Source organism: Phyllobates terribilis, unplaced genomic scaffold (genome assembly GCF_046119375.1).
Source record: "Phyllobates terribilis strain yellow unplaced genomic scaffold, ASM4611937v1 Scaffold_4__5_contigs__length_816908805, whole genome shotgun sequence".
NCBI classification, from domain to species: domain Eukaryota; kingdom Metazoa; phylum Chordata; class Amphibia; order Anura; family Dendrobatidae; genus Phyllobates; species Phyllobates terribilis.
In genome coordinates, this window is record NW_027362764.1 from 485,899,798 (window position 1) to 485,915,150 (window position 15,353).

A 15,353-nucleotide genomic window follows, 5' to 3' on the forward strand; every position below is an offset into this window, starting at 1 on the left:
AAACAATCCCTTATGTATATCTAGAGAAATTCAACAGAGAAATGTAGCATCTACAGTATAACCCTTGTAAGATAGGAATAAAAAAAATATGGCAACAGATATAAACGCTATAAAATCAAGTGTACATATAGTCTATATAAACATTTGATAGAAAAGAGAATCAGGTAATTTAGGTCAGTACACTTTCACTTGATGCCATTCCTCATTCAAGACAAAAAGGTTCCTCTGGAGTGAACAATAGAGTTCCTGATTTTTACTGATTTATTCAGTAATAATACATTACCTTTCATCAGGGAGAGACATCTACAGTATAGGTGGATTTCTGTTCATTGATAAATGATAGTTGTGGAACAAGGGAAGATGCTGCGAGGCTCACAGTGGCAGATAAGTACATATATTATGTGTCCATGTCAAACCCAGGATCAGTCTAGTGTGGGGGTTGGTCACATATCTTATGTACTACGGAGAAAGATTATGGGTACCGAATACATTAGGGTAGGAATGAACCTGAATACAGGGTTCCAGCAGAGGTTCAAGATTATAAAAAAAGAGCTCAGAGTGCACAATGCAAACTAATTGTAAGAAACTCTTAATTACATTAGACAAGCCTGATACCAGAGATCAGCAGTTGTATGCAATAGAAGCATGGGTATCAGTAACTGACCCTATAGGGCATTTCTTTATAGAGGTCAAAATACTCATAGATAACACCAATGCCAATGCCGAAGAGATACAGGATTTTATGGGACCAGTTGTCCAGAGAAAAATGAATGGTTAGAATGGATGTAGGTACACGCCAAAAACTATAGAAAAAACTAATCACATCACCTGCGCACGAGCTAGGCCTCAGTTAGGGACTGCACCTTTTCAGTTAAATATGGACAATGATCCTGAGGGTCTGCAATGCATTTTACAGCTGTACAAAACTCCAATGCCTCCACCACTGAAAAATGTAAAACCTTATCTTTGTTGTACTCCCAGTTAAGGGAAGAGATGTGCCCCCACTTGTGACAACATACCCAGGATACTACAGACATATGCTTCATCAGAGAAATGAACTGGACAAATGTAAAACACTAAACCACTTGGCAAGGACTTCTGTGCCTATACTGTAAACCAAACATAAGCAGGAGGTAACTACTCTGTTAGCTGGTTTGAGAACCAGACCACTTCGAGGGCAGATTTATGATGGCTGTGTAATAGTGGGGAAGGGCGTAGCCTTCCTTTGGCACTGAAGTAGTTAAAGGGAGTGTTCCCGTAGTTAAACCCTTCAGGACTGTTGGTAGGCCAAGCTAAGAGGTTAGCATCAGTGGTCCAGTCAGTAGAGAAGAGGGGGGAACCTAGTGCCCTGACCAAGCCTTGAGTGTTATAGAGATTGATTCTGGCATAATGCCTTGTGGGCTGCAGTACCTGTAATCAGTCACAAGATGCCACTGTCCTGGGTGCAGATGTTAGGTTGAGCCTGCTAGCAGTGTTACAGACAGTGATGGGGTTAATGCTGAGTGATGACAGCTCACAGAGGGTGGGCACTTTAGGAAAATCCCTGCTTAGTTTCCAGAAGCAGGAAGTTATATTCATTAAGAGATAGGACAGTGAACTGTACGGGCAGCCTGACTATATGTTGGCTGCTAGGGTAGACAGGAGCTTCATACCCTCAGACAGTGGGATCACCAGTGTAAAAGTCTCCCTATGCAAGAGCAAGAGTCCTGTTAGCCAGCAAGAGAAACTCAATAGAGGTGTTGAGGACCCGGGGCACTTCTAGTCTGCAGGAAGCAGAGGAAGATAAATAGGACTCCAGGCTAAGACGTGGGGGAGATATCAGATCTGGAACACTGTTGATATTGCAGACGAGTCTCTTGGGCTAGAGATTAGAGTCACAGAGATGTTTCACTTAAAGAGGGAACCAGGGCTGAAGATGTTGCCAGCGCCTGTGAGAGAGATAATAACCTGTCGGGCCTTATCCATTATATCTGCCTGTAAGTACTGTACATATTCCTCTTCCCCAAGTAAAGTCCAAGTTATAGTTAAGAACCTCGTGTCCTCTGAATTTATTGCTGCCCTGGTCCCAGAAGAGAAATGCCTGGAGACAGCCGCGATCGGATGGTTTGAAGTAAGTGGAGAGCACATACACAGCCACACATCAGAGGGAGGACACGAATTATCTGTAGGGTGCCAGAGCGAGAGGGGGCAACAGCTCGCCCACGACTACCTCACTGGGGCACCTTACAGCTGTGTGCGGTGACAGGAGACTGAGACCCATCCTCTTAACCAAACGGAAGGGGGGATGTGCTTTGGTACAATTTGTGATGCCCTTTCATCATTTCTGGATGGCAGATCTTACTGGACCAAATGAGGCCCTGTTGAAAGACTGGCATAAGTCCAAAAGAAGCATCCTGGGTGAGTCATTCGATCCACAGATTTATATAGACAAGATAGGGGTCCACAGAAGGGTTGCAAATGAGTTTAAGCTAAAAACCAGATAGCTGCGGGGTTCAAGTCTCTTCTGTTCTGTTGGGCTACAATAAACAAAAATGTGGATTGGATTATTTACATATATTATAACTAGTGTTGAGCCACCCCCGTAGTGTTCGAGTTCGGTTCGGTTCGTCGAACACCCGTGTGTTCGCCGAACTGTTCGTCGAACACCTTCGAACACCGTTAAAACCAATGGCAGGCAAACAAAAACACATAGAAACACATAGAAAACACCTTCAAAGGTGTCCAAAAGCTGACAAACTGCTCTGAAGACACAACTAACACATGGAAAAGTGACAAGTACATATAGTAATGCGAAAAGAAAAGAGGTGGAGGAGTAAAAGGAGGGGGAGACACAGATATAGGCATGTCATGCCCTTCTAAAATCCAAAAAGTGAGAAGCCGACACGTTCAGTCCGCTCCTGCCCGTGCCACCTCCGTGTCGCCGGGTTTGTGCCAGAGCCGCGGTGAACCCTGACGGCCAGCCCCCCTCTCCCAATACTGGTGCCTGTCCGCTGGTGGGTCGAGCGAGCCCCCCTGTGGTGGAGGCAGCTCTAAGCTTTTTAATTTAAATTGTCTCTCTAATTTGAATGAATACACTTTAAATCCATTTACAAGGATCTATTGGAGGGCAAGTCTCATGCCAGCTGTTAGAACCTTGCTGTTAGGTTTTTTTTCCTTTGCTGGTCACATGACCTTGTTGGCCTATTTAGTCCTGCTCCGCCCTTCTGGCTTTGCTGGACTTCATTGTATATCTACTTTCTAGCTAGCCTGTGCTCTGTATCTAACTCTGTTAGTTTGCTTGGTCTACGGACCTCTATGTTCTATCTATTTTGTTTGTTCGTCTGTCTGCTACTATTTCTGTTAGGAGGTGTCCCATATTCCTCCCAGTCCTTAGTACTTGTAGGGATTCCCTCCCCACATCTATAGGTCTTCGTACAGACTAGATTAGGACTTTAGCAGGTCTGATCGCAGGATCAGGTTCCCTGTTACATCGTAGGGATTCAGCTGAGTCTCATAGTAGGGACAGATCTCCTCTCTTTCCTTAGCTTTGGTAGCAGAACATAACAGTAAGTCCAGCCAGCAAATTCTCTAAGGAAAGATTTTTCTGTTCCATCATGGTGTCGGTTCAGGATTTGGCTCATCGCCTGCAGGGACTCTCTCTGGAGGTGGCCGAGCTCCGTCAGCACGTGAGTAACTGTCCTGGAGCACATTTCTTGGAGCCTAAGGTATGTTTGCCGGATTTGTTTTTTGGTGAACACCGAGAATTTTTTTCATTTAAAAATGCTTGCTTATTGTATTTTCGTTTGAGACCTAAGTCCTCTGGGGATGAATCCCAGCGCGTAGGGTTCATAATGTCACTTTTGCGCAAAGAGCCTCAGGAGTGGGCCTTTTCTTTGCAACCTAGTGATACATGCTTCAGATCAGTGGATAGTTTTTTTTCTGCTTTGGGACTATTATATGATGATCCTGACCGTGTCGCATCAGCTGAGACTGAGTTGAGACGTCTAAAACAAGGATCGGGTAATGTGGAAAAATATTGTACACATTTTCGTCGTTGGTCCACTCAAACAGGGTGGAACGATTCTGCTCTGAAAAGTCTATTTCTTGCTGGGCTCAGTGAAAGGGTTAAAGACCTGCTAATTGCTTATCCTACACCTGAAGATTTGCAACAGGCTATGCAATTAGCTATACGGGTGGATAGAAGACTGCGTGCTAGGGTTAATGAGAGCAAATCCTCTGCTATGTCAGTTTCTGGTTATGATAATGTGTGTACTAACAGTGGTGAACCGATGGAGATTGGATCGGTGGCACCTCGCTCTCAAGAAAAAGACCGTCGTTTTTCGCAAGGCTTGTGTTTCTACTGCGGAAAATCTGGTCATTTGATTAAAGGCTGTGAGCTTCGTATGAAGAAAGAAAAAAAAATGGTCAGTCACGCCCGTATTGCCTGTTTAAATTCCAAGGGTATATTTTTAGCTGCTTCCACGATTGCTCAGGAAAAATTAATGGAATTTCGGGTGTTTGTTGATTGCGGGTCTACACTGAATGTAATTGATGGGGGATTCGTGGAAAAACTCAATTTAAAACCTGAACCTTTGTCATCCCCCATTGCTGTGGTTTCTGTGGATGGCTCCCCTTTGAAGAATATTACTCTCAAGGTCAGTGAATTTCCTCTCACTATTAATGGTGTCCACCATGAGAAATTGGATTTGGTAGTGTTGAATAACTTGCCTTCTCCAGTAATATTGGGTTTGCCCTGGTTAAAATTTCACAATCCTGTACTGGATTGGTCTACCAGTGAAATTAAATCCTTGAGCCATAAATGTTATGACAAGTGTTGTAACGGGCGTATTGCAGCTTTGGATAGGGGAGAATTGCCTGTTCCTATTCAGGATTTTTGGAGAGTTTTTTCTGAGAAGGAATCGCAGGTTTTGCCTCCCCATAGAGACTATGATTGTTCTATTGAATTTGTCCCTTTAGCGACTCTTCCTAAGAGTCGTTTATTTAACCTTACTATTCCTGAGAGGAAGGCTTTGGAGGAATACATACAGACAAGCTTGGCCGCCGGTCACATTAGGCCCTCTAAGTCTCCTGTGGCGGTTGGATTTTTTTTTGTAAAAAAAAAGGACGGCGGTTTACGTCCTTGTCTGGATTTTCGTGAGATTAACAAAATTACGGTACGCAATCCTTACCCACTGCCATTGATTCCTGATCTGTTTAACCAGTTATTGGGGGCCAAGTGGTTCTCTAAAATTGACCTTAAGGGGGCATACAATCTGTTGCGCATGAAGGAGGGTGATGAATGGAAGACTGCTTTTAACACTCCTGTGGGTCATTTTGGGAATCTGGTTATGCCTTTTGGTCTCACTAATGCTCCTGCATTTTTTCAGAATCTGATTAATGACATCCTTAGACCTTTGATCGGTAAAAATGTGGTTGTGTATTTGGATGACATTTTGATTTATTCGCCAGATCTGGAGTCTCATTGGCGGAGCGTGCGTGAGGTATTACAGTTATTAATGGACAATTCGCTTTTTGCTAAGCTGGAGAAATGTGAGTTCGCTGTACAGAGAATTAGTTTTTTGGGCTACATTATCTCCAGCAAAGGTTTTGAGATGGATCCGGTTAAGGTTCAGGCTGTGCAGGAATGGCCTAGGCCTATTGGTTTGAAATCGATACAGAGGTTTTTGGGTTTCGCCAATTACTATAGAAAGTTCATAAAAAATTTTTCTAGTATTGTCAAACCTCTGACTGATCTCACCAGGAAAGGTGCTGATGCGGTTCAGTGGTCTTCTGAGGCCATTGAAGCTTTTGTGTATCTCAAGGAGAGGTTCACCTCTGCTCCCATCCTTATGCAGCCTGATGTTACTAGGCCGTTTTTGGTTGAGGTTGATGCTTCCTCTGTGGGGGTTGGCGCAGTATTGTCTCAGGATAACGGGGATGGATTACATCCCTGTGCCTTTTTTTCAAAAAAATTTTCGGAGACTGAATTGAATTACGATATTGGTAATCGGGAATTATTGGCTATTAAACTCGCATTTGAACACTGGCGCCACTTCTTGGAAGGTGCGGAATTTCCTGTTCAGGTTCTTACGGATCAAAAAAATCTGATATATCTTGATGCTGCCAAGCGCCTGAATGCCCGTCAGGCTAGGTGGGCACTGTTTTTCTCGCGGTTTAATTTCTCCGTTACTTACATCCCTGGTACTAAGAATGTTAAGGCGGATGCCTTGTCTCGCAGTTTTTCTCCCATAGTCGGTGCTGAGAAAGAGGAAAACATTTTACAAGAAGGTGTTGTGATAGCTGCTTTAGACTCCGTTTTGGAAGATGAGATTCTTAAAGCTCAGGAGAATGCCCCATCTAACACTCCTCATGGGAGGTTGTTTGTGCCTGAGACCTTTAGGAGAGATTTGTTTGTTGAGTGTCACGAATCTCGGTTGGCAGGTCATCCCGGAATCTCTGAGACCAAGAGACTGGTGGGTCGCAGTTTTTGGTGGCCTGGATGGCAGAAGGAAGTCATTAAGTGGGTGCGCCAATGTACTATATGTGCTAGATCTAAGTCCTCACATACTCCTGCTGCGGGGTTGCTTTGTCCTTTGGAGGTCCCCAGTGCTCCTTGGACACATTTGGCTATGGACTTTATAACTGACCTTCCCCCCTCTGAGGGTTTTACTGTCATCTGGGTGGTCGTGGACCGCTTTAGCAAGATGTGTCACTTGGTTCCCTTCGTCAAACTGCCCTGCGCTAAAACTCTCGCTAAGGCCTTTGTCAAGGAAATTGTCAGACTTCATGGCGTTCCTACTGACATCGTTTCTGATAGGGGTCCTCAGTTCGTGGCTCGTTTTTGGCGTGCCTTTTGTGACAGGTTGGGAATTCATTTGTCGTTTTCGTCCGGATATCATCCTGAATCTAATGGCCAGACAGAAAGGAAAAACCAGGATGTTGAGCAGTTCTTGCGTTGTTTTGTGGCAGACAATCAAGAGGGGTGGTCTGAGTTTCTGCCACTTGCCGAATTTGCTCTGAACAATCATACATCTTCTTCTGCTGGTTGTTCGCCTTTTTTTTGTTATTCTGGGAGACATCCGTCGTTTGGGTCGTTCTCCAAGTTGGGATCTGCCGTGCCTGAGGAGGAGAATTTTTCCGGTGATTTGGAAAGAGTTTGGACGGATGTGCGTGGTAATCTTCAGGAGGCCAACAGAAAATCTAAAGACTACTTTGATAGGAAACGACAGGAGGTTTTGTTCGCTGTTGGTGACATGGTTTGGTTGTCCTCTAGGAATCTGCGGTTGAGGATTCCTTCTAAGAAATTGGGTCCCAAGTTTGTAGGGCCCTTTAAGGTGCTTCAGGTTGTCAACCAATCTGCTGTTAGGTTGGAGGTTCCTACCTCCTGGAGAATTAATCCGGTCTTTCATGTCTCTCTGTTAAAAAAAGCTGTTGTGTCGGATGGTGACGCCTCTGCCTCTGTTCCTCCGGTGGTGGAGGACGGGGAATATGAAATTTCTCGCATCCTTGACTCTAGACGGTATAGAGGTAGTTTGCAGTATCTTGTGGCCTGGAAAGGTTTCGGACCCGAGGATAACTCTTGGGTGAGGTCAGATGATGTTTCCGCGTCCAGACTTATCAGAGCGTTTCACAGGAGATTTCCTGATAAGCCTGGTCCTAGGGGATCCGGAGGATCCTCTTAGAAGGGGGGGTACTGTTAGAACCTTGCTGTTAGGTTTTTTTTCCTTTGCTGGTCACATGACCTTGTTGGCCTATTTAGTCCTGCTCCGCCCTTCTGGCTTTGCTGGACTTCATTGTATATCTACTTTCTAGCTAGCCTGTGCTCTGTATCTAACTCTGTTAGTTTGCTTGGTCTACGGACCTCTATGTTCTATCTATTTTGTTTGTTCGTCTGTCTGCTACTATTTCTGTTAGGAGGTGTCCCATATTCCTCCCAGTCCTTAGTACTTGTAGGGATTCCCTCCCCACATCTATAGGTCTTCGTACAGACTAGATTAGGACTTTAGCAGGTCTGATCGCAGGATCAGGTTCCCTGTTACATCGTAGGGATTCAGCTGAGTCTCATAGTAGGGACAGATCTCCTCTCTTTCCTTAGCTTTGGTAGCAGAACATAACACCAGCAGCCGCGTAATTCCAGCTCCAGTAGAGTCCACTAAAGCTGCTGCAGTTAAAAAGCTTTTATAAGGATCGAGCTCGGCTGTCCACCGCAAGGCATCCTACTGCCAGTACCAGCCCCTATGCCTTGGGGTGCCTCCTGATGCTCTTCACTGAGTATCCCGTGGTCCCGAAGCATTTCCTTTGAAAAAATTAAGTGTCAAAACTACAGGTGGTGTAGCTTGCTTAACAGTCGGGATAATCCGCTGACTAGCAGACACTGCTACTAGGCACAAAGTATTTCCTGGGCTAGATGCAGTTAAAAATTTGTAATTAGATACTCTCGTTGGATGCTGAGAAAGCATTCCATAGAGTCTCCTGGCACGCCATATATGATTCTCTTAAAAAGCTTGGGGTAGGGGTCTAGGGGACCCTTTTATAGCCAAAATCATGGCCCTGTATCGCAATATGTCACCTAGGCTGAAGATAAATGGAACTGTATTACCCTGAGGGCTCGGTTGCTACAGAGGTATTGCACCTCACCCAGAGGTGTGATATCTCACTCTCAGGTAAGGATGGAGTGTGGATCAGGACCCGACACCTGCATGCATTACACCACATTGCCGTGGGGCAGGGCGACCAATATGCCCCTGAGATGGGCACGACAGTCCCTGTCCCTGGCTGGAGTGGGGGGAGGGAACACTGAGGAAGGGGAACCCTGTAGTGCAGGAGCAGGGAGGAAGCAATTCCTGGGTGCATTGAGAAGGGAATATAAAAGGTGGGCACCATCTTAGTTCAGTGCAGAGAAGTCTGAGCAGAAGTGGCAGGGAGCAGGGGCTCTGCATGAGCTCTGCTCCGGAGGCGGGCCTAGTAACAGAGGCCCAGGCCTGGAAGAGGGAGAAGGAAGGAAGAGGAGCGGAGAAGGCTCCAGGAACGAGGAATGAAGGGATCCCAGGGGTGCGGACGGGCGAGTCGCCACCGCACGCCCGAATCCACCTGCGTGGAGGGGTCAGGCCAAAGGGGGAGACCGGTCCCCGAAGCTAGTGGAGGCAGGAAACAACCCTCAGCTAGAAACCGGAGGCTGTGACATTTTATGTGGCGCAGCCCCTCGCTACACCCGCTAGGAGGGCACCACATAGGGTCAGGGAAACTGGCGCCAAGTTTACCAAGAGGAGGCCCGAGGCAGCCGGACAGAAGGGTTGGTAAGAAAGGCCAGACAAAGGACACACAAAGGGGGTCCTGTGAAGCGCTCCAAAGTTATCTGGGAGTTGTCTGAGCCCCTCACCTGGTGAGCACAGTACGACGTGGGCAGCCGTTACCTGCAGACGTGGTCTGGATAATAAGAACTGTGAGTAAAGGCCCTGGACTGCATCACTGACTCCGTGTCGTTACTGCTGCTGCCCTGCACCATCACCCCCATCCTCCGCATACACTGCCCTGAGGCTATACTCCTCCCGTGGGGAGTTATGCTACGCTCTGCTGCACCCACAACACAAGCCTCAGCGGTCTGCCCTGGAGCGGCGGTTCACTCTGACCGCAATCCACGGGTGGCGTAGTCGGACATTTAAACATCAAAACCACATAAATAGTTCCGCCACTGGTTTGACCGCCCTGAGCCACGGAACCGGGTTGCCGCCACGGAGACTACAACCACCAGCATCCACCAAAAAGGGTCCGGCTCCGGGTGTCCCAAGGCCCAGGGGGCGCGTCAGAACATTTTCATCACCTTTCACAATCACCAATGGGACAAGGCAGGGATGTTCTCTGTCCCCTCTTTTATACATCCTAGTGACGGAGCACCTGCTCTCATTAATTCGCCATAACTCCAATATTAGGTGGATTGAGGTGGGAGGCACCGAGTACAAGTGCTCTCTATTTGCTGATGATGTCCTAGTATATATCACTCAATCACATATATCCATCCATGCTGTTATGGCTGAAATAGATCACTTTGTTACATGGTCAAATTTTAAAATCAATGCAGCGAAGTCTGAGGCCCTCGATGTCTCCCTCCCCAAATCCATATAGGATTCCATCCAGTCCAACTTTCCCTTTGCCTGGCCCTCACAGGGTATCAAATACTTAGGAATTACTATTCACAGAGACCTCTCCCATCTATGTTATCTTAATTTTGGGCCCTTTATTGAACAACTCCATACAGACCACGGTTGCCAAGTTAGAACTGTAAGATTCACTACGTGAACCACTGGTGTTTTGTGGAAAAGCACATGTACACTGTGTTCCAAATTATTATGCAAAAAGTGTTTAGGAGTGATAAGGGAAGAATTTGTTTGTTTGTCAGTTAAACTCATTGATGGTGATGTGTGTCAGGGCTCTTTATATCACTGTAAGCAATTGCAGACACCTGTGCTAATTAGTTTGGCAGGTGTGTCCAATGAAAGGCAAGACTACTTAAGAAGGCTGTCTCACATTATTAAGCAGCCTACATTTTCTGCCAAAATGGGAAAGAAAAAGGATGTGTTGGCTGCTGAGAAGCAACAAATTGTGGAGTGTTTAGGTCAAGGCATGACTACAATCAACATTGTGCGATGATCAGGATGAAGTGTCTTGGCAATCAAGAAGTATGTAGCTGATTCACAGTACACACGTGTGCGTGCTGATAAGGGCAAATTGAGGACTCTTTCCTACAAGCAATTACGTCAGGTTAAAAGAGCAGCGGCAAAAAAGCCTTGTCATAGCAGCAGACAAGTTTTTGAAGCTGCTGGTGCCTCCAACGTCCCCCGAACAACAAGATGCAGGGTCCTTCAGAGGTTTGCAGCTGTGCATACGCAATCCTGTCGACCTCCTCTATCCACTTCACACAAGCAGAAACGGCTCCAGTGGGCCAAACATTACATGAAGACTGATTTCAAAACTGTTTTGTTCACGGATGAGTGCCGTGCAGCGCTTGATGGTCCAGATGGATGGAGTGGAGGATGGCTGGTTGATGGACACCCCACGCAAACACGGCTACAGCGCCAACAAGGAGGAGGTGGAGTAATGTTTTGGGCTGGAATCATGGGGAGAGAGATTGTCGGCCCCTTTAGAATCCCTGAAGGCGCTAAAGATGAACTCCATAATGTAGGTGGATTTTCTCAAACAGCACTTCCTGCCATGGTTCAAGAAGAAGAACCGTGTATTTCACAGCAAGATCATTTTTTTGCATGATAATGCACCATCTCATGCTGCACATAAAACATCTGCATCTCTGGCTGATATGGGCATAAAAGGGGACAAACTTATGGTGTGACCCCCATGCTCCCCTGACCTCTACCCCATTCAGAACCTCTGGAGCATCATCAAAAGGAGTGTCTATGATGGCGGGAGGCAGTTCACATCTAAGCAACAGCTCTGGGAGGGTATTCTGTCCTCATGCAAAACAATTGAAGCAGAAACCATCCAAAACCTGACAAATTCAGTGGACGAGAGAGTTCAGAAGCTCCTTTCGAACAAGGGGTCCTATGTGAAAATGTAACATCACCTAGAATAAAGTTCTGAGTTGAAAACTGTTTGATTTCAGTTTCTAATAACCTGCTAATGCTTATAATTTCAAAAACGACCATTTTTTCGGTCTTTATTAAAATGAAAAGGTTGATCGAAAAGTTTGGCGGATCTAAGAGTGTGGCAACCCAGTAGTCATGATTACTTCGAATTCTGACAATATGAGGGTCATGTTGCAGGTAGTGCAGCAAGAAGGCACTTATGTGTCTTGCGCATCCCGGAGCCCCAAAATTATTTTCCGGGCTAGATGCAGCTAAAAATTATTATTAATTTTAAATCTGGTGGAGCTTAGTATAGATGGCCTAATAGGATCAGTGCTGCACACTGCTACAAAGTCCAAATTATTTTCCAGCCAAGATACAGATAAACATGATTAGTAATTTTAAATCTGGTGGAGCTTATTATAGATGGCCTAATAGAATCAGTGCTGCACACTGCTACAAATCCCAAATTATTTTCCAGCCAAGATACAGATAAACATGATTAGTAATTTGAAAGCTTAAAACGGTTGGTAGGGTGATTTTAACCAATCATCCATCTTTTACTCTCCCCAGGATGACACAGGGGTAGAAAAGTCATTTCGGATCCATGATTTGTTCATCTTTATGAACGTGAGTCTGTCTACATTATCAGTGGAGAGCCGCGTGCGCTTATCTGTCAGCACACCACCAGCAGCGCTGAACACACGTTCAGACAGAACGCTGGCTGCGGGGCATGACAAGATCTCCAAGGCGTAAGTGGCTAGCTCCGGCCATTTATCCAGATTGGAAGCCCAAAAAGAGCAAGGGTCCAGTGACACAGTCATGGCTTCAATGTTTACTTGGAGATACTCCTGTACCATCGTCTCTAGGCGTTGACTTCTTGTCTCCTGTGGCCTTGCAAAGGATGGGCTAAAAAAGTGGTGAAATGATTGCGCAAAATTGATGTTACCAGCAGATACTGTGGTTCTGTTATGGTTTGAGTGCTGAACACTTGACGGTCCCACGGTTGGCAAGTTGGAACTGTGAGATTCACTACGTGCACCATTGGTGTTTTGTGGAAAAGCACATGTAAGATTCTGCAACAGTCTCTGCTGATACTCCTGCATGCGTGCATCCCTTTCTATGGCAGGAATAATTTCTGCAAATTTACTTTTGTACCGGGGATCTAACAGTGTGGCAACCCAGTCGTCAGGATTATTTCTAATTCTCCCAATTCGAGGGTCATGTTGCAGGTAGTGCAGCAAGAAGGCACTCATGTGTGTTGCGCATCCAGGAGCACGAAGTCCCTGTTGTGTTGGTGGCGAGGTAACAATCATGCTTCCTTCCTCTGTCCTCTCCCCCCAACCTCGCACAATAGAAATGTGATCAAGGTCTCCCTCATCTGATGAGTCTTCCATCAGTACGTCCTCCACTTCTTCCTGGGCTCCTGCACCTTCCTCACTGGTTTGGCTGCTACCATGCGCCCTGGTAAAACCATCTCCCCCACCCTCACATGCCTGCCGCCTTGGTGCTGCCGACCGTCTGGACCTTGCAGATGTTAGCCCTTCCGCATACAACTCCTCCTCCTCTACTTCCTCCACCTCCTCTTGTGCCACCACCTGACTCCGAATTCTGTTTAACATGTGCTCCAGCATGTAAATCACTGGAATAGTCATGCTGATAATGGCATCGTCAGCACTAAACATCTTCGTCGCCATTTCAAAACTGTGCAGAAGGGTGCATAGGTCCCTGATCTGAGACCACTCCTCCAGCGTGATTTGCCCCACGTCTGGATCTCGTTGGCCCAGGCTATACGTCAGAACGTATTGCACCAGGGCTTGTCGGTGCTGCCACAGTCGCTGCAACATGTGCAGAGTTGAATTCCACCGGGTAGGCACATCGCATTTTAGCCGGTGAAGTGGCAGGCCCAACGACTTCTGTAGAGATGTAAGTCACTGAGCTGCGGGATGCGAACGGCGGAAGTGAGCACACAGTGACCGTGCCCTCTGCAGAAGGCCATCTAGTCTGGGATAGTGGGCTAAAAATTGCTGGACAACCAGGTTCACCACGTGAGCCATACAAGGCACGTGTGTGACATTGCCCCGGCGAAGGGCCGCACCCAGGTTTGCAGCATTGTCGCACACGGCCTTCCCTGGTTTCAGGTCCAGTGGAGACAACCATTCATGAAATTGGTTCTCCAGAGCTGACCACAACTCCTCAGCTGTGTGACTCACATTTCCCAGACATTTCAAAGTAAAAACCGCCTGATGACGTTGAGCCCTACTGCCAGCATAGTAAGGAGGTGTGCAGGATCCCTTCTGCGCAGTTAGAAAGCTTGTGGCATGACCAGACATTCTTTGGGTGCAGGTGGAAGACCGAGAGGAGGTTGAGGAGGCAGAAGCAGTGGAGGAACTTTGACATAAAGAGGATTGACGCACAACTCGTGGGGACGACAAGACTTGGACAGCAGCCCCTTGTCCTGCTGTCACCATAGTTACCCAGTGCCCAGTCACCGACATGTAACGCCCCTGTCCATGCCTACTCGTCCAAGTGTCTGTGGTGAAATGCACCCTGTCACACACAGAGTTTCTCAAAGAAGCGGTGATGTTGTGTGCGACATGTTGGTGGAGCGCAGGCACACCTTTCTTTGAGAAGTAGTGCCGACTGGGCATCTGGTACTGGGGCACTGCGACAGACATAAGGTCTCGAAAATCCTCTGTGTCCACCAGGCGGAAAGGCAGCATTTCTGTAGCCAAGAGCTTGCAGATGGTGAAATTCAACCTCTTAGCTTTCTCATGGCTAGGAGGAAATGGTCTTTTACTTGTCCACATCTGAGGGACCGAGGGCTGGCTATTGTGCTTAGACGGGGTTGATAAGGGTGTCCCCGGCAAACTGCCGGTCTGTGAGGAAGATGCAGGCGGACATGTTAGGTTGCCTTGATCCAAAGGTGGTGCTATCGATGTCGGACAGCGCTCAACACCAGCTGGTGTTACCACCTCCAAAGAAAACGATGACCTGTCAATCACGCTGGCTGTTGCGGGTAAAGAGGTGGCAGGTCTGCGCCCCAAAACAGGTGTGACTGCTGTCCCCCCAGTCACAGAGGATGAAGAGGCCGCGGATGCACAAGATATGGCAGACGGCGGCTGGCCCGGCCGGCTAGGCCGCATTGTAGCACACTGAGCTTCCTACTGCAACTTATGCTTCATGTCCATGTGCCGGTTCATGCATGAAGTACTCAAACTATGTATTTTTTGGCCTCTACTTAGCTTTTGCTGACAAATGTTACAGATAACACGAGTTGGGTCATCTTTATCTATCTGAAAAAATGCCCAGGCTATGCAAAGCTTAACACCCATGTGACCTGAAGAGCCACAACGACTTGTGGTGAGAGGCAGAGTTGTGTTTGAGGATGCAGTTGTTGACGTGCTTCCAGTACTACGTCTCTGTCCTGGAAGGCGCAACCTGACCTCGTCGTCACTAGCATCTTCCTCCACCTCCTCTGCTGATCTCATCTCTTGGCTGACTGTGGGTTGACAGTAAGTGGGATCTCCAACCTCATCATCATCACCCTGTGCGTTATCACACCCGTCGTCCTCAGAGCCAACCTGTTCCTGCCCTGACAAAAAACTAAAGTTGTCGCTCCAATCAGGTATTTGAGTCTCATCATCGTCTTCCTCATTGTCTCCACCAACAGGAGTTACAGTTTGGGAATGAGGGTCTACATTATGGTCAGAATGGATATGAATAGCGGTACCAGAGCGCCAATAACAGGGCAAAAATATTAAAAGGACTGATTTATTAATATACACACAACGCGTT